Source organism: Bos grunniens, chromosome 14 (assembly GCF_055505025.1).
Source record: "Bos grunniens cultivar Pamir isolate PY7600 chromosome 14, Bosgru_T2T1.0, whole genome shotgun sequence".
Classification (NCBI taxonomy): domain Eukaryota; kingdom Metazoa; phylum Chordata; class Mammalia; order Artiodactyla; family Bovidae; genus Bos; species Bos grunniens.
In genome coordinates this window covers 47656675-47681289 of record NC_141178.1, presented here as the reverse complement: position 1 = coordinate 47681289, position 24615 = coordinate 47656675, and the positions used below count along the sequence as shown (strand labels likewise).

The window sequence follows — 24615 nt, the reverse complement described above, 5'->3', positions numbered from 1 at the left end:
TTGGTTCTTAACCTCATTTGAATTCCATTATGGACTTAGAAATAACATTACATTTCATTAAAAAAAACATTAAGAAATTACGCAAATTGTTTACCTTCTTGTATAGCATGAGATACTATATTTTGATATTGGTGGTTTTCTTTATCTTATTTCCTTTAAAAAATTAATTTCCCCATCATACTTTATAGTCCAAAAAGAGGTATTAGATTTTAAAGGTCCTGGAAACCAGGTGGCTTAACATTAGGTATCCAGACAGCATTGTGGTCCTAGCTCCACTTCCTTCTGGAGTGAGGTAAGAGAAAAAAATATGAACTTTGAAGCCAGTCAGACGGTTGGCCTTATTCTCTATGTGTGTCAATGTAGAGACTACATTTATTTCTTCATTTATGAAATGAGAATGATTTCTGGCATCACAGGGAGTTATTAAGTAATGATCTAGTACAATCACTTTTCTGAAAAATTTGGCATAGGACCTGTATATTAGTTAATATTCCTTTGGTTATAAGAAAAATAAACCAAGTCTGGCTAGTGTTACATAAAATCAACTTATTGTATCTTTTGTATTTCTCTCTCAAAATTGAAGGTGTTGCTAAATCTTGGGCAGGGCACATCCCAGGCAAAGTTGGGGTTCTCAGCAGTAGGACTGCATGAATATTTGAAGAGGCTCCATTAGTGAGACTCAGTTTTAGCCCTTCTCTGTGTTATGTGTTTAAATATCTGAGTGAATCTGAAACTCTGTGATGAGTCTCAGCAGTCTGTGTCTTAAGAACCCCTACAGATGTTTCTGATGATTGCCAAGTTTGAGGGCTACTGGTCTAATGCAGGGCTTCCCTGGTCACTTAGATGGTAAAGAATCCACCTGCAGTGTGGGAGACCTGGGTTTGATCCCTGGGTTGGGAAGATCCCTTGGAGCAGGGCTTGGCAACCCATTCTAGTATTTTCCCCTGGGATCTCCAGAAGAGTCTGGTAGGCTACAGTTCATGGGGGTGCAAAGAGTTGGACACAACTGAGTGACTAACCACACATGGTCTAATGCAAACCCTCTCCTCCTTCCCCGGCCCATCTCTGCTGCCTCTAGTTAGAGCAGACTAGAACCAGAGAAAAGGTTATTTCCTGTGAGTCTGCAAGTATAAGATTGTGATCTTCTGAATCTTTACTACTGGCATCATAGTACATGGAGGTGCTGTTTGAGATTCTTCAGATTTTAACTATAGTCCTTCTATGTCCCATGGGGAAGCAGCAATCTTATTTTTCCCACACTCTGAGAAATCCCCCAGCTAAAACCATGATCTGTGCCCCCACCCTCCATTCCTGAAATGGCACTTGGAGTATTTGCTTCTAATGCGATGGAATCAATCATTATTTGACTTCTAGGAAGAAGCATTCCTATTTGGGACATTAACGTCTTAAATCAACAGTTAAAAATCTTAGCCAAGAAGTAGTTACTCTGCAAATGAATCATTAGGTACTTTCACAAGAAACACCAGCTCTACTACCCAGATGGCTTCCCAGATTCCTTATATTCTAACCATTAAAGAAATGGCAATATATTTAGGCTACAGGCCTAGAGTACATGTTGCATCTCCCAAGACAGTGTCCTCATATTGCCAGGTATTATCACTATAGCTGAGTCATAAGATCAGTGTCATTTTTCCAAAAAGTCATCTCTTTCTGGAGGACACCGAAAATGACAAGACTATGAATACCACAGGGATTAGTCCATTGCCACATTATGTAAGATATAAAAGCAGTGAATAAGGGATTAATAATTACCTGTACAAAAATGTTGACAAAGGAAGTGAAATTAACTCTAAAATAATTGCTCTTTACTAGGACTAGGACAAATCACTGCTCAAATTATGGGAGAGACTCAAGGGAATCAATCTATCACATATTCTCTATGCCTGTTTCCTTGTTTGCAAAATGAGGATAATACAGCATTCTTGTACAAACTGACACAGTGTTTAGCATAAAGTTGCTGCTGCTGCTGCTGCTGCTGCTAAGTCGCTTCAGTCGTGTCCGACTCTGTGCGACCCCATAGACGGCAGCCCACCAGGCTCCCCCGTCCCTGGGATTCTCCAGGCAAGAACACCGGAGTGGGTTGCCATTTCCTTCTCCAATGCATGAAAGTGAAAAGTGAAAGTGAAGTCGCTCAGTGGTGTCTGACCCTCAGCGACCCCATGGACTGCAGCCTACCAGGCTCTTCGTCCATGGGATTTTCCAGGCAAGAGTACTGGAGTGGGGTGCCATTGCCTTCTCCAGCATAAAGTTAAGACCTTTAAATATGAATTTCTTTTCTCTTTCATATTTAATAAGTCTTAACTTTATGCTAAACACTGTGTCAGTTTGTACTGGGCTTCCCTGATAGCTCAGTTGGTAAGGAATCCACCTGCAGTGGCAGGAGACCCTGGTTCACTTCCCAGGTTGGGAAGATCTCCTGGAGAAGGGAAAGTCTACCCACTCCAGTATTCTGGCCTGGAGAATTCCATGGACTGTATAATCCATGGGGTCACAAAGAGTCAGACACGACTGAGCCCTTTCACTTTCTTTTCTCTAATTTTCCCAATACCTTATCACTAAACTAGGTCTGAAAAAGAGATGTGACAGCAGGAAAAGCAACCTTGTGAAAGGTTAGCACCTTGTCATTTGCTAGCATTTGGACTTTGAAATGGATTTCTTTCCTGGCCTCATGTATAAAGCTAGGGAATTGAAACAGATGACCAATGACAAAAGTATATTCTAAATAGATGTTGATATCATTAGCAGTCAGGAATCTAGAATCTAGTATAGTGGAAAGTTAGGATCAGACAGATCCATAGTTAAATCTTGAGTCTAAATGGCTCTCAGTTCTTCTGATCTCAACCTCTGGCTCTTTCACTTGATCACTGGGTGGACCCTTTAAGGTCCACTGAATCTCTGCGTCCTCCTGTGTAAACCTTGGGATGATGTCCTACCCCATAGGGTTGCTATCAGTAAGTGAAGACGTTATATGAACTTCCCTGGTGGCTCAGTGGTAAAGAATCTGTCTGCAACATAAGAGATGTAGGTTCAATCCCTTGGTCCACAAGATCCCATGGAAGAGGAAATGGCAACCCCCTCCAGTGTTCTTGCCAGGAAAAGTCCCATGGACTGAGGAGCCTGGTGGGCTACTGTCCATGGGATCTCAAAAGAGCCAGACACGACTTAGTGGCTAAACAGTAACAATGAAGAAGCTGTTTAAAGTATCCTGAGCACCACTCTTCAATGTAGCACTCTCTTTGATGATGTCAGTGTTCCATCTGCTTGCACAATACGGTAGACACTAGCCACATATGATTATTAAGCCCTGGGAATGTTGCTACTACAACTGAGAAAGTAAAGTTTCATATTTTATTTCATTTTAATAATTTAAAGTACTAGCTGTTCAAAAATGCCTATGAGTCCTTTTTTAATGATCTTTAAGTTCCGATGCATGATACAGGGTGCTCGGGGCTGGTGCACTGGGATGACCCAGAGGGATGGGATGGGGATGGAAGGTGGGAGGGGGGTTCATGATGGGGAACACATGTACACCCATGGCGGATACATGTCAATGTATGGCAAAACCAATACAATATTTTTACAATATTAGCCTCCAATTAAAATAAATAAATTAAAAAAATTTTATTTTACTTAATAATCTGAAGTTTTAAGGGCCTCCCAATAGCAAAATAGGTAAAGAATCTGTCTGCAATGCAGGAGACACAGAAGATGTGGGTTTGATCCCTGGGTCGGGAAGATCCCCTGGAGAAGGAAATAGCAACCTGCTCCAGTCTTTTTGCCTGAAAAACCCCACGGACAGAGGAGTACAATCCAAAGGGTCACAAAGAGTCAGACATGACTGAATGACAAAGCAAGCATGAAGTTCTAAAAGTCTTAAAATGGAATGTAAATGCTATAGATTGAATGTTTGTATCCCCCTAAATTCATATAGTGAAACCGAACCTCCAGTGTGATGGTGTTAGGAGGTAGGGCCTTTGGGAGGTGATTAGGTCATGAGGGTGGAGCCCCCATGGGTAAGATTAGATAAAGGAGAGCCCACAGAGCTCCAGCACCCTTCCATAATGTGGGGACACAGCAAAAAGAGCACCATCTATGAGCCAGGAACCGGGCTTACTAAATACTGAATCTGCTGATACCTTAATCTTGGACTTTCCAGCCTCCAGAATATGAGGAATAAATATGAGGAATAAATTTCTGTTGTTTATAAGCCACTCAGTCTGTGGTATTCTGTTATAGCAGCCTGGACAGATTAAGACAGTAAAAAGTAAAATACCATGCACAGATTTTTTTTCTTTTCCCCATCTGATCCTCCTAATCTTCTTCCATAAACAGAAACCTGGAGGAGAGTACAGGCCTGAAAAGACTAGTAAGGCAGGTGATGTCCAGGGGAGAAAGTGAACTTAACATTGGGCAGGTCACACATGCATGCTAATCCACACATGGGTGTTAAGTGAGAGTCAGAGAGCCCAGTAGTGAACCCAGGGGTACAAGCCAGAAACATCAGGTATGACTGTGGAGGAATTCCCCAACCACAGGGCTCTTTATAGGCAAACAGGGAGTTAGGAAGGTCATCTATTCTCAGGTGGGGCATTCCCTGATTCACTGGGATCTAATACCAGATATCAGCAAGAACTTAGAATGGAACTCTACTTTGAATAGCTAGGAACTGGAAAATTGAATGGTTACTGGCAGATTGAGAGCTATTATACACCGCCCCCCACTCCGCCTCCGCCCGAACTAACGAGTCATTAGGTTGGACAGACACAGCACAGGGAAATATAGCCATTATTTTGAAATAACTTTAGAAGGAATAACCTATACAAATATTGAATCACCATGGTATTCACCCGTAACTAACATAATATTTTAAATCAACTATATCTTAATTTTAAGAAATAGGCAATTGGTTTTTAATGATGATTAATATGCACACAAAAGTCATTCCAAAAAGCAATATGAAAGCAATGACATCAGCATATAATAAAATGGAATTCTTTCTGGGATAACTAATTACAGAAATTGTAGCCATACAATGGCTCAAACATCAGCAATCCCAAAATCTAATTCTCATAATCCTATGAAGAGTGTCACTTTACATTTCCAGTGAACAACTTAATAGTAAGGGATGACAGATATAAAATTATGAAGATTTCATTGCCTCTACAGTAAGCATTAGAAAGCATTTACTGGCATGTTGCAAAATAACATAAATAATTAACATACATCTACTTATTAAAATGTCAGAATAGTGATGCTATAGCCTCCTTGTTTATTTCCTCGTGGTTATTTGTAAAATTCAGTAACTTGAAGTTAATTGTCATTAGTGCAAAATGGAAGAACATGTGATAAATGGGTTGAAAAAATAAGGACTGACTATATTGTACTAAAAGATAGGAATTTAAGTCTTCATTTGGGAAAAAAAATTCATAACTGAATTAACCTTTTGCTAACATCAATTGGAGAGCTATTTTGGAGACAATTATTTAAGTTCTTGTTGTTGTTGTTTAGTCACTAAGTCATGCTGGACTCTCTGCAACCCCATGGGCTACAACCCACCAGGCTCCTCTGTCCATGGGATTTCCCTGGCAAGACTACTGAAGTGGGTTACCATTTTCTTCTCGAGAGGATCTTCCTGACCCAATTATGAAATCTACATCTCCTGCTTGACAGGCAGATTTTTGAACACTGTGCTACCTGAGAAGCCCTACTTATGAGTAAATTATAGTCATAGTTAACATGGAAATATTGGTTAAATCTAAGTTTCTATTGTTGAAAATATCAATATGAAATTCAAACATCAAAACCCAAAACTTTTTCACTTGTTTTAATATTAGTAGCTTCCATCAAACAGAAAACATGTAATCCAACACTGACAAATTGTATACAAAGAAGCTATAACGAATTTGTAAATTATTTTTCCAAACTATGGATAATATCCAGTATTTGATTTTTTTAAAAGATTATTTGATTTTGGAATTGAATTTGGAGTCAGCTCTCCTGGGTTCTTCAGAGTGGTAAAAGAATTAAAGAACTAATGGGGCACCATACTGTTTTTCATTGTCTCCTGATGGGAGTGTCTTCCAACAACTTAATTGCTCTTATTTCACTTTCCCCCAGCCACCTAATTTTTATCCTTGTCCTTAATTGATCCTGCCATTGGCACCATATGTGTCAGCCCACAAGGAACAATGTCAGTATCATTTGCTGCAAGATGATCCTCACTCCAGGTGGTTTCAGGGCAAGATGAACAAAGGCGAATGAGAGAGTAATTTATTTTTTAAAAACTAGAATGCCAATTTACTAATGGACAATTAGAACTAGAACTGTCACATGGACTAAAATATGCATCAGAAAGAGTTGTGCTGATACCAACAGTCTATTCAGTGTGACAGTTGTTATTGTTTTTGTAACTTAGTTGTTCGTTTGAGTGTAGGCTGTATAGAAGAAAGGCCAAATTTTATCCAAAAAGTGCTTGGTGAGGAAAGGAAAAATTTTAATTTGAACCTCTATAGTATCAGGCTAATAATAGAACCTGGGGCCATAGCCATTTCCAAACGGGGTGAGTTTATTATGATTTTGAAATAGTGTACTATTCTGTACCGAAAAGTTCAGAGATTTTCATTTAACTACACTAAATCAAAGATAACCCAGATTCTATATATGGGAAACTGTAGCAAGATCATTTTAGCATATCTAGTTATTTGCTCAAGGATGTAGTTCCTAAAACATAGGGACATTAAAAACTAAAATTAATACCTTGAATCTTATGTGGAATAGAACAATCAGCTAATATGATGTACAAGACACTGAATCAATCACCTATCCTCAAGTCATAGTTGATGATATAATATTCAGTATAAAGAATTTATATTTTACTTTCTGTGTTGAATGAGATATGAACACTTTTGCATGACTAATTTGGTGCATTCATATCTACTCTTATTTTAATCAGCTCAACAAATTCTTGTTGATTCTATAATACAATCTACAGTCTAAACAAAGAGTATTTATTAAAATTAACCCAGTATTTACCCTAACATTTTATTGTGTACCTGAAAGACCACATGCAAACACATGTTAGTAATTTGAATCCATTTGTGAAAATGATATATGTATTTGACTATATCTAAATAGCCAGCGTTTTATTTATACTATTGCTAATATCTTATTTTCTTAGGCTTGTGAAACATTCATAAGTGCTGAGAAGTTTGAAGTTGTATTATTGAAAATGGATGTGATTTTCTGGGAAGTTGATAGGGAGTATTATGGTTCTCCTGTGAAACACACATAGACACAAATACACATGGTTTTTCTGATCGTTTCAAAGACACAGAGAGAAAGGGTTGATGGGGAGTAAGCTAGATAGTAAAATGATTTTGAGTGATACTGTATCCTTTAAAACAAATCACTTGAGTTGTGTCAACACGCAAGAAGTTAGTATAGTTGAACCTTGAACAACATGGAGGAGAGAGTGGTTAGGGATGCCCACTCTGCACAGAGGAAAATCCTCATATAGCTTTTACTAGCCCTCCTTACCTGTGGTTCTACACCAGCAGATTCAACCAACCGCATCCTATAGTACTATGGCAATTACTGTTGAAAAAAATCTACATATAAGTGGACCTGTGCAGTTCAAGCCTACATTGTTCAAGGGTCAACTATATATTTAAAAAAAGCAGTACAACTGAGTTCAGATCATCTATCAGCAATCAACTCATTTGTTCATGCCTCCACTCATGTGCCAGGCTCTACACAGAGGTGAATGGAATTTGGTCCTGGCTGTTGTTGAGTACAAGCCAAGACAGGAAGATTATTTCTTTCAGCAGTGAATGTTACTTTAGGACATAGATCTTAGCATATTCTTATATTATTATGTACTTTGGTCTTTTTCCATTCAACTTAGCTTTTGGTTCATCACAGCTCTGATTTTTTGTTTTAAAGCTTTGCATTTCTTCACTGCACTCATCACTTCTCATTGAATTTCTCTGGATACATTTCCTGATAGATAATCAATCCTCTTCTTAGTTTTACTCTTTGATGTTTCTTAATTGTTTTCTTCTGGACCTCATAGCTGACCATTGCCTAGTTACCAATCCTCGCTTAAACTTGCTGCCTCTGATGGGTCTGACATTTTAGTGGAAGGTATACCATACATGGGAAGGTATTGGATCTACAGATTACCAAAATGGACCTGGGTTCAGGTAAAGATGGTGACCATGGTTACCATAGCCATCACCAAAGGCTGCTATTTCCCATGGAGGGAGAGCTTTCAGAAGTCATGGTTTTAAAAGATAAGTGGATTTGTCCCCACCAAAAATGGTCAAAATGCAGAAGGGGAGGTAGAGGGATAGGGAGAGAATAAGATTATTTTGGCAGTTGTTTCAGAGTGTAACTTAGGATAAAAATTCTTAAAGAAGAGCTTCCCTGGTGGCTCAGTGGTAAAGAATCCACCTGCCAATACAGAAGACATGGGTTCCATTCCTGGTCTGGGATGATCCCACATGCGCAAAGCAACTTAGTGCATGTGCCACAACTATTGAGCCTGTGCTCTAGAGCCCAGGAGCTGCAACGACTGAGCCCATGTGCCACAAATACCGACGCTCATGTGACACAGAGCCTGCACTATGCAGGAAGAGAAGCCACCACAATGAGAAGCCTGAGCATTGCAACTAGAGTAGCCCCTGCTCTCTGAAGCTAGAGACAAGCCCATGCAGCAACAAAGACCCAGCACAGTCAAAATTAAATAAACAAAATTATCTTTTAAAATGCTACAGAAGATTTTTTTAATTGAAGTACAGTTGATTCCCACAACAAGGATGCCTGGTGTGCTGCAGTCCATGGGGTTGCAAGGAGTCAGACATGACTTAGCAACTGAACAACAACAGCTGATTTGCAATGTTGTGTTAATTTCTGTTGTACAGCAGCAGTGATTCAGTTATATATATATATATATATATGTATGTATGTATATATATGTATGCACATTCTTTTTTAAATATTCATTTCCATTATGATTTATCAGAGGATGCTGAATATAGTTTTCTGTGCTATATAGTGGGACCTTGTTTATCCATTCTATATGTAAAAGTACATCTGCTGATCTCACTCCATCCTTCTTCTAACCCAACCCCCCACACCCTTGGCAACTACAAGTCTGTTCTCTATATCTATGAGTCTGTTTCTGTTTTGTAGATAGGTTTATTTGTGTCACATTTAGATTCTACAAATGAGTGGTTTGTATGAGCTTTGTCTTCATCTGATTTACTTAGTGTGATAGTCTCTACTTGCATCCATGTTGCTCCAAATGGTATTATTCCATTCTTTCTATGGCTGAGTAGACTCCCGTTGTCTATATTTACCTTATCCTCGTTATCCATTCATTGATGGACATTCAGGTTGTTTCTATGTCTTGGCTATTGTAAATAGTGCTGCTATGAACATGGAGATGCATGTATCTTTTTGAATTAGAGTTTTGTCTGGGATATATGCCCAGGAGTGGGATGGCTGGATTATATGGTAGTTCTATTTTTAGTTTTCTGAGGAACCTCCATACTGTTACCCATAGTGGCTGTACCAACTAACATTCTCACCAACAGTGTAGGAGTGTTCCCTTTTAAGGAAGATTTTTAAAATCAAGTTTTGCTGTACATCTGTGGTCCCCAACTTTTTTGGCACCAGGGACCAATTTTGCGGAAGACAATTTTTCAATGGACTAGGGATGAAGGAGATGGTTTGGGGATGATTTAATTTAAGCACATTGCTTTTATTGTATACTTTATTTATAATCTAATATTGCCTCTGATCTGACAGGAGGTACTGGTTCATGGTTTGACAGGAGGAGAAGAGGGTGACAGAAGATGAGATCACCAACTCAAGGGACATGAATTTGAGCAAACTCCCAGAGATGGTGAAGGACAGGGAAGCCTAGTGTGCTGTAGTCCATAGGATCACAAGGAGTCAGACATGACAGCGACTAAATGAAAACAACTGACCCCTGGCTCAGAGGTTGGAGACCCCTGCTGTATTTATATGATGACATGTAACCACTTTATCCTTGATAAAATTTAATTAATGAGCTCTATTAGTCTTTGAGGCTTTGCAGTTAGATTTGTTTGGCTGGAGCAATATCCTGAGCCTGACCTTAAAAGGAGGAAAAGAGTCTGGTTGTGTTCAGGAAACCTGCACCCTGGTATCATCTGGGTAAACTTAGATTTATTCCTTGATGCTGCTCCTGACATGATGAATCGATTTGCTGTTGGTAGTTCAAGGAATGACACATTTTTTCCTTGATGGAATCTTTCAGGGTAAATGTTACTGAACTTCAGATCCCAATATGTAGCAGGGTTTTGAAACTTTGGTGCACATAGCAATTATCTATGCACCTTTGAGAAATATACAAGCTATAGACAGGGTTTCAAACCAGAATCAATTTCTGGCAGTGGGACCTGCACGTATGAATTTTCAATAAGTTTTGTAAATATATCCAATGTTCAGGAAGGATTGAAAACTTGAGTTTTCATACCTTTCCTTGTAGTGGTCTCATTTGTGCATGCTAAGTCACTTTAGTCGTGTCCAACTCTTTGTGATCCTATAGACTGTAGCCCACCAGGCTCCTCTGTCCAAGGGATTCTACAGACAAGAATACTAGAGTGGGTTGCCATGCGCTTCTCCAGGAGATCCTTCTGACCCAGAGATCAAACCCATGTCTCTTTTGTCTCCTGCATTGGAGGTGGATTCATTACCTCTAGTGCCACGTGGAAATTCTGACTATGTGCTCTGCTTTTGACAGTAGGAAAAGCAGAACTAGAACTTAAAAACCTGGATACTTAAGAGTGCTGAGGCTGCCTCTGCCAAGGGTGTACATAGAAAAGGAAAGCCGGGGATGAAGTGTTAAAGAATATCTTCAGTGGCTGTCCTTGTTGGGGAAGAAGACATAGAAAAGACAAAGAAGAAATCTTATTTTACTCATTTCTGGAGAGTGGAGTCAGTAGAGCTGATGCTGCAGGAAGATGAGCACCCAGAAAAAAAAAAAAACATTAAACTTGGTGACCAAGAGGTTATCAGGGATGTTCAAGAGAGAATATCATGATAAGGGTGGAAGTTAGATTGCAGAGGTCAAAGGCCATTCTTCTCAATCCTCCTATGGAGATTTAAAACCAAAGGAATTTCTGATTCCTAGCCCAGATGTACTAAACTGGGATTTCTGGAAGTGAGGCCTGAACATCTGTAATCTGAATTTTTAGAAAGCTACACAGGGCAGGCATTTGGTAGTGAAACCAGAGTCCAGGGGCTGGGGAAGAGGTAGAATATAAGGAGTAGGGGCAGGAATATAGAACATTCTTCCAAAATGGTGGTAGGGAGGAGCAAAGGCAGATTGCTAAGAATTAGAGGCAGGTTTGTGGCTCAGCTGGTAAAGAATCCACCTGCAATGTGGGACACCTGGGTTCAATCTCTGGGCTGGGAAGATCCCCTGGAGAAGGGAATGGCTGCCCACTCCTATATTCTGGCCTGGAGAATTCCATGGACTGTATAGTCCATGGGGTCGCAAAGAGTTGGACACAACTGAGAGACTTTCACTTCACTTCACTTCACTTCAGAGGTAGGTAGAGTGGGTGGAAGAAAATGTTTTGTGCTTTTGTATTTTCTATGGAAGGAATCAAGCATGTTTGAAGGGCAAGAATGGTTAAGACCAAGAGCTTACAGCAGCAACTGAGAAAGGGTAATTGAAGTTCTTGAGAAAATATTATCAAAGCCTAGCTTGGGGGTGGGGAAGATGAGATCAACGATGGATTCTTGTTGCATTTTTAAAATGAGCCAGAAAAGTAATTGGTCCTTACCTGTGACTATTTTGGGTTCAACTGTTTGAATGTTGCACTTCAATGTAAACTCTTCAGTCCACACCCCAGCACTGAAATGATGGATCACTATCAGGCTTGAGTGAGCTAGAATGGACCAGAAGGAGTGATGCTAAAGAAGTTCAGGAAAGCCTGAGAAAAGTACTGCATGCTAGTCATTCCATGTGTACTCAGTCACTCAGTTGAGTTCAACTCTGTGCGACCCCATGGACTGTAGTATGCCAGGCTAATACTAGAGTGTGTTCCCATTTCCTTTTGCAGAGGATCTTCCTTACTCAGGGATGAAACCCAAGTCTCTTGTGTCTCCTGCACTGGCAGGAAGGTTCTTTACCTCTGCGCCACCTGGGAAGCCCATAGGTTTAAGGAAATGGTGATTAAGGAGACCTGAAGCTTCTGTAGATTTTCAGGTCTATTAACAAGGTCCAGAGCTTCTATAATTCTCCACAAAGATGGCCATTGATGCTGAGCAATGATTTTTCATCACATCGGAGTGCTGAGCAGCACTTATTTATGCTCTCAAAGAAAGTTACCTTTTGCCTCTAAAATGATTGATTTTTCATTTCAGTACAGTCCTTTCTCCTGCATTAAACTCCAGGAAATGGGGGATGGTGTGTATTCAGCACGTATTGCAAGTAAATCATGAAAACCCTTGCAAACATACCTTATAGCTGTCAACTGACTTATTCTCAATGAATGGCTCTTTGGCAGTGTGTGTTTAACCTGGTGATAATAAATACCAAAAAAAAAAAGGGGTCAAATTTTAACATATGTCCTGCACAGGCCATAGCTTATTTCACCTGGCTGCTATTCAATCTGCTTTTTTAGGTGCAGCAAACATAACCATTCAAAGAAAATAATCTAACTATTAACAAATGATTTCTAAGAAAATTTAGGGCAATGTGGTTGCTTCTTGTCACTGTTTATCTACCCTTTTCTGCTGGTTGTGGGGGATGGATGTATTTTGCCCCTTTTATTGTATCAAGAATCTGTTAAGGGACTAAGAAATGCAGGTGAGTCTATTTAAACTAATGACTTCAGAATTAGGCCTACGTAGTTAATTTTGTTAGATTCTCTTCTCTTTCATCCAACGGTTGGATATTTTTCCAAGATAAAGTTAAAATCCACTGCGCCCTTAAAAAATATGTAAAATGGACACATCATTTACTTGTTGACTTTAGGGTCTTTTTGAAACAAAGGTCCAGGAGAGAGAACTCAAGGGAATTTCTCGCTGATGATGAACCAGATAGAGCTTGTTATTAGTGCCTCCTGTAGCAGGACCATTCTGTTTAAACTCAAGGAGATGCATCTGCTCTACGGTAATGCCAAGTGATTCATATGTGGTTCTCTTAGATGTTACTCTTGTGAGTAAGGGCTGGGCTTCCCAGGTGGCACGGTGGTAAAGAATCTGCCTGCCAACACAAGAGACATGAGTTCAGTCCCTGGGTTGGGAAAATCCCTGGTGGAGGGCATGGCAACCCACTCCAATATTCTTGCCCGGAGATTCCCCATGGACAGAGGAACCTGGCAGGCTACAGTCCATGGGGTCGCAAAGAGTTGGCCACAACTGAGCACAGCATACAGCACTTGTAAGAGGCTGCTGGTCTCCCCAGTTTTGAAGACTTTATTCCTAAATTCTACATAATTTTTACAAGTTCACTTATTTATATCATTTATTTATTCTGCCAGCAAATTGAGTACCCTCTGCTATGTGTCAGGCACCAAATGAGTAAGAGAGCCTGACTGCAAAGAATTCACAATCTAAGCTGACTTGTAAATGAGGCCAGGTTAGTCACTGGTACTTTAGAAATATTGTATTTTTCTGATGTGGACCTGTTTAAAAAATGCCTTTATTGATGTGTTACTATATTGCTTCAGTTGTTATGTGGCTTAGACGGTAAACAGTCTGCCTGCGATGCAGGAGACCTGGGTTCGATCCCTGGGTCTGGAAGATCCCCTGGAGAAGGAAATGGCAACCCATTTAAGAGTGGATTGGAAATCTCCGAGGATCAATCTGGAAGCCTGAAAAACTCTTTGATGGAAAAACTCTTTGATGAAACCCGCAGAAACAATAAATAAACCCCAAGTCCCCCTCGCCCAAACTAGAGGGCAACGTCACGATGCAGGAACGAAGCGCCCCCACCCCCAACAATGGACCATTGCTTGGCGTCTTTCCTTTCCTCTAAATCACTTTCAGTTTAAGTGGAAGAGGCTTTCTGTTGTCAGAGGCTCATGGTAGGCTGAGTTCCTCGGCCGACCCAGCCCTGCCAATATCCAAGGTGAAGAACAAATGCATTATGAGGAGAAATCCATCCAAAGACTGATTTTGTTTCCTTTAACAGCCAAAGTGGCTTTCAAAGATCAATACGCCCTTTGCACTGCTGCCAAAAGCAAAGAGCCAGTGTGCCAAATTATAAACTGTAGGAGGGATAACTACAGGAGAGCCTGCCCAGCCAGAGTCCCCTGCCTGGCAGTCCGGCTGCTAGGACCCCGCTGCTTTTGGAGCCATCAATCTTCACCTTGTCACCACTGTGGTGACCTGGCCTCCTGGGTAGCAAGCACAGGTGAGTACCTTCTGCCTTCAGAGGTGCCAGCTACGGAGCCTCTCTGACCTGGTGACTTGGGTCACGTGCTTGAGTAGGAAGTTAAATATGCTGACAAGCAAATGGTGTTGTCACTTCGAATTTCATCTCCAAGGGAGAAATGGGCCCCAGCCTGTACCGTCTTTTCTGGATCTGCTGGAGAGGGTCTGGTGTGTTTTTGAGGTTTCAGGCAATGTGCTAGGGGTCCTGGCAGTGGCAGAGATATCCAAACCGCGAGAATGAGTTGAAGCTTATTTTGCAAGTAGCTAAATATGGTCTTTCATTAAGCAAATGACATTATTAAAACATGTTTTTGATGGGCATTAAGGTGGGGAGGGAAGGGAGGAGAGAAAGGGAAGCCTATCTCTCCTGAAAACTGTTATAGTTCTCAAAATATCCTCACAAGAAATGAGGGTTACTCACTGGAGTTTGATAGAAATCTTAGGGAAAGCAGTGGATAACTGACATGGAAGTAATTGAAACTTTAAAATTGTCTAAATAACTTCTGTGAACAACCACAAGGAACTATTTTTCAACCAAAAGAGTTGTGGCTTAAGTCTCTGAAATGACACTGCTGGAAGTACAGTCCCTGTTCTCACTTCACGACCAGGTTGGCGTCGCTGCTGGACTGAGGATGAGTGGTGTAGAATGTGGTGGAGTGTTGTTTGGGCCCATCCTTCAGCTGTATTAAACGAGCCTTGTGGGTTGGCATACCAGTGAAATAGATGGGGTCTTGAATTTACATGATAAACATTTTCTTTCAGCTGTTATATATTCATTTGTTCATTTATTCATTGATGCAGTCCATGGTTAACTGTCTCCTAATAGTGCAAAGCACTGGGCGAGGTGAGTAAATCACCATGAAAAATACCACAATCCATGACCTTAAGGTACCTAGCATCAAGTTACTAGGAGACTGATAAGCACGGTTGATGAGGAAGCCAAGGTCTGAAACAAACTTGGAAGAGTTTGTGTTAAATAACTTACATGTTTATCAGTAGAAGTTGCTGAGAATGAGCTGGAAACGGTTGGCCATTTGAGGAGCACTGGAAAGATTGGGAACGGTCGCAGTGAGAAAACTGATAGGGTGATCATCAACAAAGAATCTTAGAGCTGCTTAGTGGTAGAGAGGGCAGGTGCTATCAATAGGTAGCACTAATCTGTTTGGAGATCAGTTTGAACCTTCCTCATAAAACTGCCACGTGGCAGATAAGGAGGATGAGCAACACCTGAAAAAGTCCTGTGGGTTGGAGGTCATTGAAGATGGTTGTCCAAAACAGGATGCCTTTGTCTTCTTAAGGGAAGGTAACTCAGGAAGCATGGTTTGGGAAATGATTTCCAGCCTTGCCAAGGGCATGAAAGAGGTAAAAATATGAACTAAGAAAAAGTCATTAGTAGTGAATCCAACAACACAGAGATGAGGATAACAGAGTCATGTACCATGGAGGCAGCGGAGTGTAGCAGAATTGCTGGGGCTTATTGTAACTCTCTGTTTAACTTTTAGAGCAGGGTGCCCTAACCTCTAGGCCATGGACTGGTACCTCCTGTCAGGTTAGAAATCAGGTGCTCAGTAAATGTAATGCGCTTGCGTCATTCTAAACCCATCCCCCCGCCGCCCCGCCCCACCCCGCCCCACCTCTGCTCCCGGCCATGGACAAATCGTCTCTCATGACACCGGTCCCTGGTGCCGAAAAGGTTGGGGACTGATGCTTTAGAGGAACAGTCAAAATGTTTCCAAAGTGGTCATACCATTTTATATTTCTACCAGCAATGTAGGAGCACTCGAATTTTCCCACATTTTCATCCACATTTGTTAATTCTAGCTGTTCTAGTGGGTAGGAAGTATTATTTCATTGTGGTTTTTATTTGCATTTCCCTTATGGTTACTGATGTTGAGCATCTTTTTGGGTTGTTGATCGTTTGTATATGTTCTTTGAAGAAATGTCTATTTTGACACTTTGCCCATTTTTTTAGCTGGTATTTTATTATTGAGCTATGTTCTTCGAGTAGTCTAGATACTTGCAAGCAAATGTTTCCTCCCATTCTGTGGGTTTTCTGAGTTTCCCGTAAAGCACAAAAGTTTTAAATTTTAATTAGATGCAATTTATTTTTTCTTATTGCTCGTTTTTGCTGTTATATCTAAGAAATCATTGCTTAACCCATGGTCCTGTAAATACTCCTGAGTTTTTTCAAAGAATTTAATACCTGTAGTTTTTACACTTTGGTCTGTGATCGATTTTGAGTAAATTTTTTTGTGTGTGGTGTGAGGTAGGGGTCCAGCTTCACACTGTTACATGTAGATATCCAGCTGTCTGAGCATAACTGAAAAGAACATTCTTTTGTCTGCTGAATTGTCTTGACAATTTTGTCAAAAATAATAAATATACACTAAATGTAAGGGTATATTTCTGAACTTTTAATTGCTCTACATGTTTGTAGACTACTATACAAACATGATCCTCAATGTTGACTACTGTAGCTTCACAGTAGCAGCTTCACTTTTGAAATAGAAATTTTTGGAATCCAAATTTTCTAACTTTTGCCTCTTCTGGGTCCCTTATATTTCCAAATGAATTCTAGGAGGAGCTTGCCAATTTCTGCAGAAAAGTAAGCTGGGATTTTGATAAGGATTGTGTTTAATTTCTTAAATCAATTTGGGAAGTAGTAACAACAATAATAAGTCTTCTGGTCCTTGAATATGAGATGTCTTTCCATTTATTTAAAATTATTAAAAAATTTTAAATTTAAATTTATTTAAATTTAAATTTATTTAAATGCATTTATTTAAGCCTTTTTTTGAATTTCTTTCAATGATAATCTTGGTAGTTTTCAAAGTATATAGGATTTGTGCTTTATTAATTTATTTCTTTGGATTTTATCCTTTTGATGCTATTGTAAGTAGAATTGATTGTTCATTGCCAATGTATAGAAATACAATCGATATTTGCATATCAATCTTTTACCCTGAGATCTAGCTGAACTCATTTGTTCCTTTTAATGGATTTCAGTGGCTTCATTAGAACTTTTCTGTGTAGAAGATTATGTTGTATGCAAAGTGAAAGTGTTTTACTGCTTTCTTTCCAATCTGAATGCCTTTTATCTCGTTTTCTTACCTAATTTCCCTGGTTAGAACCTCCAGTAAGATGTTGAGTCAAAGTGGCAAAAAGGAACATACTTGTCTTATTCCTAATCTCAGGGATAGATCATTCAGTCTCTTCATCGTTATTATATTTGCTGTGGGTTTTTTGAAGATGCTCTTTAGCAGGTTGAAGTTCCCTCCTAGTTTGAGTGTTTTAATCACAAGAGATACTGGATTTTGTCAAGTGCTTTCCTATATGATCATGCGATTTATCTTTTATTGATATGGTATATAAATTGATATTTCAGTGTTAAACTAATCTTACATTCATGGGCTAAATCCCACTTGGTTGTAATGTATAATCTTTTACTTCTGGATCTGATGATGTGATGAATGTTCAGAGTGGCATTATAGGCCCCCCAAAGTGGAAACGACTCAATTTTCTGTTAGCTACTGAATGAATAGATGAAATTTGCTACAGCCATTCATTGGAGTGTTAATCCTCGGTGTAAAGAAGTAAAATTCTAATACATGCTGCAACTTGGTTGAACTTGGAAAACAATTTTAAGGGCAAGTACCCAGTCATGGGTTACACAATTCCATTTGTATAAAAGGTACAAAATAGGCAAATCTATAGACACAGAAAGATTAGTGGTTGCCTGGGGCTGCAGGGTGGGAGAATGGGAGGGCAAGGGAGGGGAGGATTGTGGGGAAATAGGGAATAATCACTAATAAAGACAGCTTTTTTTGAGTAAAATTGTTCTAAAATTAATGGATGATGGTTGCATAACTTGAAATATGTGAACATATTAAAAGATATACTTTTACACCTTAAAGGGGTCAATTGCATGGCATGTAAATTATCTCTAAAATATGTACATGTAAAAAATGATTCTCTATGAACTAGACATCCCAAGTCTTTCACATCTATTACATTGTTTAGTGATGACAGCAACCTTGTTAGAGGGGATTATTGTTGCTATTTTTTTTTTTTTTTTTGGTTTTAGTCAATATTTCTTTTTTTATTTATTTTTTTAATCTTCCAATTTTATTTTATTTTTAAACTTTACATAATTGTATTAGTTTTGCCAAATATCAAAATGAATCCGCCACAGGTATACATGTGTTCCCCATCCCGAACCCTCCTCCCTCCTCCCTCCCCATACCATCCCTCTGGGCCGTCCCAGTGCACCAGCCCCAAGCATCCAGCATCATGCATCGAACCTGGACTGGCAACTCGTTTCCTACATGATATTTTACATGTTTCATTGCCATTCTCCCAAATCTTCCCACCCTCTCCCTCTCCCACAGAGTCCATAAGACTGTTCTATACATCAGTGTCTCTTTTGCTGTCTCGTACACCGGGTTATTGTTACCATCTTTCTAAATTCCATATATGTGCGTTAGTATACTGTATTTATGTTTTTCCTTCTGGCTTACTTCACTCTGTATAATAGGCTCCAGTTTCATCCACCTCATTAGAACTGATTCAAATGTATTCTTTTTAATGGCTGAGTAATACTCCATTGTGTATATGTACCACTGCTTTCTTATCCATTCATCTGCTGATGGACATCTAGGTTGCTTCCATGTCTTGGCTATTATAAACAGTGCTGCGATGAACATTGGGGTACACGTGTCTCTTTCCCTTCTGGTTTCCTCAGTGTGTATGCCCAGCAGTGGGGTTGCTGGATCATAAGGCAGTTCTATTTCCAGTTTTTTAAGGAATCTCCACACTGTTCTCCATAGTGGCTGTACTAGTTTGCATTCCCACCAACAGTGTAAGAGGGTTCCCTTTTCTCCACACCCTCTCCAGCATTTATTATTTGTAGACTTTTGGATTGCAGCCATTCTGACTGGTGTGAAATGGTACCTCATAGTGGTTTTGATTTGCATTTCTCTGATAATGAGTGACGTTGAGCATCTTTTCATGTGTTTGTTAGCCATCTGTATGTCTTTTTTGGAGAAATGTCTATTTAGTTCTTTGGCCCATTTTTTGATTGGGTCGTTTATTTTTCTGGAGTTGAGCTGTAGGAGTTGCTTGTATATTTTTGAGATTAGTTGTTTGTCGGTTGCTTCATTTGCTATTATTTTCTCCCATTCTGAAGGCTGTCTTTTCACCTTGCTAATAGTTTCCTTTGATGTGCAGAAGCTTTTAAGGTTAATTAGGTCCCATTTGTTTATTTTTGCTTTTATTTCCAATATTCTGGGAGGTGGGTCATAGAGGATCCTGCTGTGATGTATGTCAGAGAGTGTTTTGCCTATGTTCTCCTCTAGGAGTTTTATAGTTTCTGGTCTTACGTTTAGATCTTTAGAAAGCCTTTGACAAAATTCAACATCCATTTATGATAAAAACTCTCCAGAAAGCAGGAATAGAAGGAACATACCTCAACATAATAAAAGCTATATATGACAAACCCACTGCAAACATTATCCTCAATGGTGAAAAATTGAAAGCATTTCCTCTAAAGTCAGGAACAAGACAAGGGTGCCCACTTTCACCATTACCATTCAACATAGTTTTGGAAGTTTTGGCCACAGCAATCAGAGCAGAAAAAGAAATAAAAGGAATCCAAATCGGAAAAGAAGAAGTAAAACTCTCACTATTTGCAGATGACATGATCCTCTACATAGAAAACCCTAAAGACTCCACCAGAAAATTACTAGAAATAATCAATGACTACAGTAAAGTTGCAGGATATAAAATCAACACACAGAAATCCCTTGCATTCCTATACACTAATAATGAGAAAACAGAAAGAGAAATTAAGGAAACAATTCCATTCACCATTGCAACGAAGAGAATAAAATACTTAGGAATATATCTACCTAAAGAAACTAAAGACCTATATATAGAAAACTATAAAACACTGGTGAAAGAAATCAAAGAGGACACTAATAGATGGAGAAATATACCATGTTCATGGATTGGAAGAATCAATATAGTGAAAATGAGTATACTACCCAAAGCAATTTATAGATTCAACGCAATCCCTATCAAGCTACCAACAGTATTCTTCACAGAGCTAGAACAAATAATTTCACAATTTGTATGGAAATACAAAAAACCTCGAATAGCCAAAGCGATCTTGAGAAAGAAGAATGGAACTGGAGGAATCAACCTACCTGACTTCAGGCTCTACTACAAAGCCACAGTTATCAAGACAGTATGGTACTGGCACAAAGACAGAAATATTGATCAATGGAATAAAATAGAAAGCCCAGAGATAAATCCACGCACATATGGACACCTTATCTTCGACAAAGGAGGCAAGAATATACAATGGATTAAAGACAATCTCTTTAACAAGTGGTGCTGGGAAATCTGGTCAACCACTTGTAAAAGAATGAAACTGGACCACTTTCTAACACCATGCTATTTTTTTTTAATGCATTCTTTTTTTTAAATTTTATTTTATTTTTAAACTTTACAAAGTTGTATTAATTTTGCCAAATATTGAAATGAATCCACCACAGGTATACATGTGTTCCCCATCCTGAACCCTCCTCCCTCCTCCCTCCCCATACCATCCCTCTGGGTCGTCCCAGTGCACCAGCCCCAAGCATCCAGTATCTTGCATCGAACCTGGACTGGCAACTCGTTTCATACATGATATTATACATGTTTCAATGCCATTCTCCCAAATCTTCCCACCCTCTCCCTCTCCAACAGAGTCCATAAGACTGTTCTATACATCAGTGTCTCTTTTGCTGTCTCATACACAGGGTTATTGTTACCATCTTTCTAAATTCCATATATATGCGTTAGTATACTGTATTGGTGTTTTTCTTTCTGGCTTACTTCACTCTGTTTAATAGGCTCCAGTTTCATCCACCTCATTAGAACTGATTCAAATGTATTCTTTTTAATGGCTGAGTAATACTCCATTGTGTATATGTACCACTGCTTTCTTATCCATTCATCTGCTGATGGACATCTAGGTTGCTTCCATGTCCTGGCTATTATAAACAGTGCTGTGATGAACATTGGGGTACACGTGTCTCTTTCCCTTCTGGTTTCCTCAGTGTGTATGCCCAGCAGTGGGATTGCTGGATCATAAGGCAGTTCTATTTCCAGTTTTTTAAGGAATCTCCACACTGTTCTCCATAGTGGCTGTACTAGTTTGCATTCCCACCAACAGTGTGAGAGGGTTCCCTCTTCTCCACACCCTCTCCAGCATTTATTGCTTGTAGACTTTTGTTTTTTTTTGTTTTTTTTTTTTGTCTAGTTTTTCTGTGTATTCTTGCCACCTCTTCTTAATTTCTTCTGCTTCTGTTAAGTCCTTGCTGTTTCTGTCCTTTATTGTGCCCATCCTTGCATGAAATATACCCTTAGTATCTCTAACTTTCTTTTTTTTTTTTTTTTTAATTTTATTTTTTTTAAAAAAATCACATGCTCCCCATCCTGAACCCTCCTCCCTCCCAACCTCCCCATACCATCCCCCTGGGCCTTCCCAGCGCACCAGCCCCAAGCATCCAGCATCATGCACTGAACCTGGACTGGCATCTCGTTTCATACATGACATTTCACATGTTTCAATGACATTCTCCCAAATCTTCCCACCCTCTCCCACAGAGTCCATAAGACTGTTCTATACATCAGTGTCTCTTTTGCTGTCTCATACACAGGGTTATCGTTACCATCTTTCTAAATTCCATATACATGCGTTAGTATACTGTATTTATGTTTTTCCTTCTGGCTTACTTCACTCTGTATAATAGTCTCCAGTTTCATCCACCTCATTAGAACTGATTCAAATGTATTCTTTTTAATGGCTGAGTAATACTCCATTGTGTATATGTACCACAGCTTTCTTATCCATTCATCTGCTGATGGACATCTAGGTTGCTTCCATGTCCTGGCTATTATAAACAGTGCTGCGATGAACATTGGGGTACACGTGTCTCTTTCCCTTCTGGTTTCCTCAGTGTGTATGCCCAGCAGTGGGATTGCTGGATCATAAGGCAGTTCTATTTCCAGTTTTTTAAGGAATCTCCACACTGTTCTCCATAGTGGCTGTACTAATTTGCATTCCCACCAACAGTGTAAGAGGGTTCCCTTTTCTCCACACCCTCTCCAGCATTTATTATTTGTAGACTTTTGGATCGCAGCCATTCTGACTGGTGTGAGATGGTACCTCATAGTGGTTTTGATTTGCATTTCTCTGATAAAGAGTGATGTTGAACATCTTTTCAAGTGTTTGTTAGCCATCTGTATGTCTTCTTTGGAGAAATGTCTATTTAGATCTTTGGCCCATTTTTTGATTGGGTCATTTATTTTTCTGGAGTTGAGCTGTAGGAGTTGCTTGTATATTTTTGAGATTAGTTGTTTGTCGGTTGCTTCATTTGCTATTATTTTCTCCCATTCTGAAGGCTGTCTTTTCACCTTGCTAATAGTTTCCTTTGATGTGCAGAAGCTGTTAAGTTTAATTAGGTCCCATTTGTTTATTTTTGCTTTTATTTCCAATATTCTGGGAGGTGGGTCATAGAGGATCCTGCTGTGATGTATGTCAGAGAGTGTTTTGCCTATGTTCTCCTCTAGGAGTTTTATAGTTTCTGGTCTTATGTTGAGATCTTTAATCCATTTTGAGTTTATTTTTGTATATGGTGTTAGAAAGTGTTCTAGTTTCATTCTTTTACAAGTGGTTGACCAGATTTCCCAGCACCACTTGTTAAAGAGATTGTCTTTAATCCACTGTATATTCTTGCCTCCTTTGTCAAAGATAAGGTGTCCATATGTGCGTGGATTTATCTCTGGGCTTTCTATTTTATTCCATTGATCTATATTTCTGTCTTTGTGCCAGTACCATACTGTCTTGATAACTGTGGCTTTGTAGTAGAGCCTGAAGTCAGGTAGGTTGATTCCTCCAGTTCCATTTTTCTTTCTCAAGATCGCTTTGGCTATTCGAGGTTTTTTGTATTTCCATACAAATTGTGAAATTATTTGTTCTAGCTCTGTGAAGAATACTGTTGGTAGCTTGATAGGGATTGCATTGAATCTATAAATTGCTTTGGGTAGTATACTCATTTTCACTATATTGATTCTTCCAATCCATGAACATGGTATATTTCTCCATCTATTAGTGTCCTCTTTGATTTCTTTCACCAGTGTTTTATAGTTTTCTATATATAGGTCTTTAGTTTCTTTAGGTAGATATATTCCTAAGTATTTTATTCTCTTCGTTGCAATGGTGAATGGAATTGTTTCCTTAATTTCTCTTTCTGTTTTCTCATTATTAGTGTATAGGAATGCAAGGGATTTCTGTGTGTTGATTTTATATCCTGCAACTTTACTATAATCATTGATTAGTTCTAGTAATTTTCTGGTGGAGTCTTTAGGGTTTTCTATGTAGAGGATCATGTCATCTGCAAATAGTGAGAGTTTTACTTCTTCTTTTCCAATTTGGATTCCTTTTATTTCTTTTTCTGCTCTGATTGCTGTAGCCAAAACTTCCAAAACTATGTTGAATAGTAATGGTGAAAGTGGGCACCCTTGTTTTGTTCCTGACTTTAGAGGAAATGCTTTCAATTTTTCACCATTGAGGATAATGTTTGCTGTGGGTTTGTCATATATAGCTTTTATTATGTTGAGGTATGTTCCTTCTATTCCTGCTTTCTGGAGAGTTTTTATCATAAATGGGTGTTGAATTTTGTCAAAGGCTTTCTCTGCATCTATTGAGATAATCATATGGTTTTTGTTTTTCAATTTGTTAATGTGGTGTATTACATTGATTGATTTGCAGATATTGAAGAATCCTTGCATCCCTGGGATAAAGCCCACTTGGTCATGGTGTATGATCTTTTTAATGTGTTGTTGGATTCTGATTGCTAGAATTTTGTTTAGGATTTTTGCATCTATGTTCATCAGTGATATTGGCCTATAGTTTTCTTTTTTTGTGGCATCTTTGTCAGGTTTTGGTATTAGGGTGATGGTGGCCTCATAGAATGAGTTTGGAAGTTTACCTTCCTCTGCAATTTTCTGGAAGAGTTTGAGCAGGATAGGTGTTAGCTCTTCTCTAAATTTTTGGTAGAATTCAGCTGTGAAGCCGTCTGGACCTGGGCTTTTGTTTGCTGGAAGATT

At 39.2% G+C, this 24615-nt stretch overlaps 1 long non-coding RNA gene across 3 annotated transcripts in view; it reads left to right on the top strand.

The window, feature by feature from the left end:
* Positions 1-11468: 11468 nt before the first annotated feature.
* The window catches only part of LOC147359371 (uncharacterized), a 119852-nt gene continuing 106705 nt past the window's right edge, over positions 11469-24615 (top strand). For 2 of the 3 annotated variants that reach the window (XR_015140747.1, XR_015140749.1), the window contains exons 1-2: positions 11469-11620; positions 13752-14437. This is a non-coding gene — a long non-coding RNA (uncharacterized LOC147359371). The remainder of the gene's footprint in view (positions 11621-13751; positions 14438-24615) is intronic. The other variant, XR_015140748.1, reaches the window with a different exon arrangement.